The 5,918-nt window shown below is 35.7% G+C and overlaps 1 pseudogene; it reads left to right on the top strand.

The window, feature by feature from the left end:
• Positions 1-2,154: 2,154 nt before the first annotated feature.
• Positions 2,155-3,917, top strand: LOC147633974 (uncharacterized; annotated as a pseudogene).
• Positions 3,918-5,918: the final 2,001 nt, after the last annotated feature.

Below are 5,918 nucleotides of genomic sequence, written 5' to 3'. Positions count from 1 at the left end.
ACCTTGGCACGAAAAATAGAGGAAGACCACTTATACGGCCAAATGGTGACATTATTCCTTCACACAAGCCCTACTACGCCGAAATTCACTCTCTCTTGCTTCCACTACGTAAGCTCTTGTGTTGGACTAGCTTCAAATTTTCTGATAGCGCTTGATGAGCTATGTATCTACTAGTGGGAAACATGTGTAGCAACTGTGCTATTGTCACCTTTCCATGGTAGGCTTTCATCACTGGCATTGAAGTTTTGTTTTTGACTATGAGCTAATTGCCTCTGCTGCTTCTCACCATAGCGCCTCTTGTGAGCCGGCAAACTTCATAGTGGGCACCTTGTGGGTGGCGGCAACCTTGGCGTGTTGAGATTTCTCAACCTATGCGGCTCCTCTTTCCTTCACTGCGGTTGCTTGCTGCTACTCGAAGCCTCCAATTCTCGTTGTTGCAGCACCTACTATTTTGTGAATGTGCTTGCTTGTCAACTTTAATGCTTTATAGAGATTCATGTTGGCTCTTTTTCTTGTGTTTTACTTTGCATATTAGCCATGAAAGTTGGCTATTCATTCTGCATGATTGAAGCGTGCGTAGGTTGAAATACTCTCAGCTTGAATTTGCATCTCTTCAATTGCATCCTACTTAAGCTTGGATGCTGCTCTAGCCTGGAGGCTAGCTCCCCTTTGATTGAACTGTCTTTGGATGCGTCTCTTGCTAGTGTTGCTTCTTGCTTCTTGAGCTTCACAACTATTTCTCTTATCTAGGCTTCATAAATTATTTCTCCTACAATTTTCCAAATTGCCTCTTTCTTTGAGGCTCTTGATTTTCTCTTGGCCCAATCCAAGGCTACTAGCCATCCATCCTATGTCTTCTTCTTGCTTGTTGGAGAGACCATATCTCTGATCCAAAGCTTGCTTACCATGCTTTCATCATGTGCACTATATTTGTGCACCCATTATTCTTTGATGATGGCGCTCTCTACTACGCATGTTAGGATAATGGTAAGAGAATTAAAGTTCCATAAATCAAATGACTAGAATAATGGTAAGAGAATTAAAGTTCAATCAGTCAAATGACTAGAATAAGAGATAAACTCAAAAACCACACATTTTCATTCATGGGATGACAGCTTATACATCCATGTGTCTTTTGGCTCCTCATCTCGTATATCTCAGATGAGTCGCTACATATCACATGGCTTTATGGCCCTAAAAATAACAACTTAGATCTTTATAATTTATCTTTTTGTATGATTCTCACTTGGTTCTCTTCATTATACATCCATGTGTCTTTTGGCTCCTCATCTCGTATATCTCAGATGAGTCGCTACATATCACATGGCTTTATGGCCCTAAAAATAACAACTTAGATCTTTATAATTTATCTTTTTGTATGATTCTCACTTGGTTATCTTCATTACCACCTCATGTCCCATGTTCCCATGGCTCCTCTATGCCATTTCTTCCAGCATTGGGAATTCAACAAGCTTAATAATAGTGAGGTAGACCATTCTTGGATGGTGGTGGCAAAGTGGAGCATGACATGCAATTGTGCGGAGAAGAGAAGGATGCGGCCAGAAGGCAGGTACTACACCACCTCATCCTTACGATTATCATTCTCATGATCATCATCTTCACCACCACTAAACAACAAAGGCATGCATATTGTGCATCGCGTCATCGCAAGACGCATACCCATAGAAGCCATATCATGCTTAGATGTGCGTCATTATTTTACCTAGGTATGTATATCTTTTAGAGATTTTTTTTTCTCTTAGAAAGATATAAATTTGTAATAATGCCAATAATAAACCATCTCGTACTACCTAGGACCTAGCTATATTTAGTGTTTGATTGAGATTGTTTTTTTCTATAAATAAGGTGATACATGCCATCATCAATATTGGTTCTCAAGGTGATACGTGTCATCATTAGTAAATAATAGAAATGAAAACTATAAATAATAATGGAGCATAAATCAAACACACGCATCCACATCCACGATTCTGAACTCTCTCTCTCTCTCTCTCTCTCTCTCTCACACACACACACACACACACACACACACACACAAACTCCCACCATCATTAATCCCTCCTCCACCAAGCTGTTCGGTTCGTTATGTAATTAATCCCTCTACTAGAAGTAGCCGCGGCTGAGGAGATGGAGATGGCGAAAGTGAGTGCTTCTCTTTCAAGTATATGTTTACAGTCCTCTACTCACAGTAATGTGCTCTATTTTGTTTATTTGTGGTTGTACTCAACATTTTCACTCTACTTTGTTTATTTGTGCTCTCCATGTTTTTGAGAGAGCCCTTGATATCCCAGACCATGTATTACAGTGCTGTTCAATCATCCTCTCAACCTCTTCCTTTCAAGGTTTTCCAGCTCTCACAGATGAGGTGATGGGCATTCTGATCACTCTGTAGAGGCCACATGGATTTGTGTGCTTTACAAATCAGGTTGGGTATATCCGAGGACTAAGGGGGCACCAAGAGCACCATCCTTGAAACATGTTTCTTTTATTTATGTCTAATGGTATTTACTAGGGTTGTTTTGTGTTTGTTTATGTTTTTTCTCTCTTCAACTTCTCACAAACTATGTTGCAGCTTTTATACTAGGCTGCAGCAAAAAAAGCCCACACAAGCCTGGGTGAAGCATGTGAAACTCACATGGAAGTCGCGCCCATGCGCCTTAGATGTTATCAAGAAGGATGTTCACACTTCCTGGAAAGGTTTGTGTAGCCCGTAGACTCGAATGATTTGTTTTGTTTTAAATAAAATATTTTTAAGTATATATATAGAGAGAGAGAGAGAGTAGAATGATTTTGGGTTTTTTAATAAAAAATGATTTGTTTTGTTTTAATATATATATATATATATATATATATATATATATATATAGAGAGAGAGAGAGAGAGAGAGAGAGAGAGAGAGAGAGAGAGAATGATTTTGGGTATTTTAAATTAAAAAATGATTTGTTTTGTTTTAAATAAAAGATTTTAAATATATATATAGGGAGAGAGTGTGTGTAGAATGATTTTGGATGTTTTAATTAAAAAATAATTAATTGTCTCCTCGAGCTCCTCAAGCACCTTCACCTCTTCTAGCTACTTCACTACTCAAGGTGGTTTATTTTGCTCAAGGTCATTATATCTATATCTATATATATATATATATATATATATATATATATATATATATATATATATATACGTATGTATGCATATAAATATATGTGTGTATGTACATATATATATATTTTCTCTATAGTGTATACAAGATGAAGGGAGAGTGTAGAATCATTTGTTTTGTTTTAAATAAAATATTCTTAAAAATATATTAGAGACACTATGAAGAGAGAGTAGAGTAGAATGATTTTGGGTTTTTTTTACACACAAGTCGCTTGTTACAAGTTATTGGTGGCAGGCCAAGTGTCTTTGGAGGAGCTTCGCAAAAACCTGGTTTTGAATTTGATGAAGCGCATGGCAGTAAGTTTATTTAACACAAGTTCTGATCTGTACATTAGAAGTTTGATTATTTTCTCGAAGTGCATATTAATTCTATGTATGGATCTTTTTTTGTAGATGCGATCTTACATGCTGAAAACATTGTTCATCATGGTTTATCTGCTTAAGCTCCAAAGAGGATACCGAGGCACTTTCCAAGTTAGATAAGTTTGAAAGATATTGTCGGACTTCCCTCTGAATCCTCAAGGTTGATTATGCGTTTAATCAACGAGGGTATGCTTTGGATTTTTTCTTGTGGATGAATGTGTTTGTTAAATTTTAAAAAAATCTTGTCTTAATATTAACACCTTATTTATGCAGTTGGCGAGCTCAGTTATCAAGAATGTAAGAAGAAATATGCTGCTAAACGTGAGAAGAAATCTATACAAGATAAAGGGAGAGTGGCCCTCCCTCTTCGTGGGTAAAGGAGGTGGCCTGAAATTAAAAAGAAAAAAAAAACGCTTTTCGCCATTTTGAATTCGAGCGAGTTGGAGAAACGTGAACTTCACGCTCTGACGTCAGGTCACCATCGCGGGTCTAGTCTAGTCATACAACCTCAGCCGCATGATTGCATTGTCTGTCCTCCGCCTACTGCTCCAGCTCTAGTGTTCTACCCCCACGGTTGTCTACTGGGTCCACTTCCACGTCTTCTTGTTGCCAGCTTAGGTGTTCTCAACCCTCTTGCAATGTTCGTCGCCAGCTCCACATGTTCTCAACCCTCTTGTAATGCCATCTCAAGCATAGAGGGAGAGTAGCTGCCCTATTGGTTGTTTGCGTAGGAAGACAACCCTCCCATCACTCATGACGCTGCCCCCCTCACCTCAAGACTCCTTCGCCTCCTCGAGCTCCTCAAGTGCCTTTGTCTCCTCTAGCTGCCCCCCTCGTCTCAGCACTCCTTTGCCTCCTTGAGCTCCTCAAGAACATTCGGCTCTTCTAGTTGCTTCACCGCTCAAGGTGGTTTATTTTGCTCAAGGTCATTATATCTATACATATATACGTATGTATGCATATATATATATATATGTATATATATATATTTCCTCTATAGTGTATACAAGATGAGGGGAGAGTGTAGAATGATTTGTTTTGTTTTAAATTATATATATATATATATATATATATATATATATAGAGAGAGAGAGAGAGAGAGAGAGAGAGAGAGAGAGAGAGAGATTGTGTAGAATGATTTTGGGTTTTTTAAATTAAAAAATGATTTGTTTTGTTTTAACTAAAAGATACACACACACACACACACACACACACACACACACACACACAACATATATATATATAGAGAGAGAGAGTAGAATGATTTTGGATTTTTTAAATTAAAAAATGATTTGTTTTGTTTTAAATAAAAGATTATATATATATATATATATATATATATATAGAGTGTGTGTAGAATGATTTTCGATGTTTTAATTAAAAAATAATTAATTGCCTCGAGCTCCTCAAGCACCTTCGCCTCTTCTAGCTGCTTCACTACTCAAGGTGGTTTATTTTGCTCAAGGTCATTATATCTATATATATATATATGTATGTATGTATGCATATATATATATATGTATGTATGTATGTATATATATATATTTCCTCTATAGTGTATACAAGATGAAGGGAGAGTGTAGAATCATTTGTTTTGTTTTAAATAAAATATTTTTAAATATATATAAGAGACACTATAAAGAGAGAGTAGAGTAGAATGATTTTGGGTTTTTTAAATTAAAAAATGATTTGTTTTGTTTTAAATAAAAGATACATACATACATACATACATACATATATATGTTTTGTTTGAAATAAAAGATACATACATACATACATACATACATACACACACACATATATATATATATATATATATATATATATATATATATATAGAGAGAGAGAGAGAGAGAGAGAGAGAGAGAGAGAGAGAGAGAGAGAGAGAGAGAGTAGAATGATATATATATGTATGTATGTATGTATGTATGCATATATATATATATATATATATATATGTATGTATGTATGTATGTATGTATATATATATGTATGTATGTATGTGTATATATTTTCTCTGTACTGTATACAAGATGAAGGGAGAGTGTAGAATGATTTGTTTTGTTTTAAATAAAATATTTTTTAATATATATATAGAGACACTATAAGAGAATCATTGTTTTTTGATGCTTAGATTTCACGCTTGCTCACGTCATCCATATGTGCATCGAAATATGTGTCGAGATATATGTGAAAACAGACTTCAAAATAACAGTCCAATTAAAAAAAATAAAATTATATATAATAGTTGCTAGTTCCCATTCTCGGGTGTGTTTTAGCCTTCTCTTTCTACCTCTTTGCAAGCATATAAGTTTATGAGAGAGAGAGAGAGAGAGAGAGAGAGAGCAAAGACAAAGAGAGATAAAGAGAGAGAGAGA

Source organism: Cibotium barometz, chromosome 11 (assembly GCF_041138505.1).
Source record: "Cibotium barometz isolate CiBa-2024 chromosome 11, ASM4113850v1, whole genome shotgun sequence".
Classification (NCBI taxonomy): domain Eukaryota; kingdom Viridiplantae; phylum Streptophyta; class Polypodiopsida; order Cyatheales; family Cibotiaceae; genus Cibotium; species Cibotium barometz.
The sequence above is the reverse complement of the archived record's forward strand: the minus strand, read 5'-3'. Positions and strand labels throughout refer to the sequence as shown.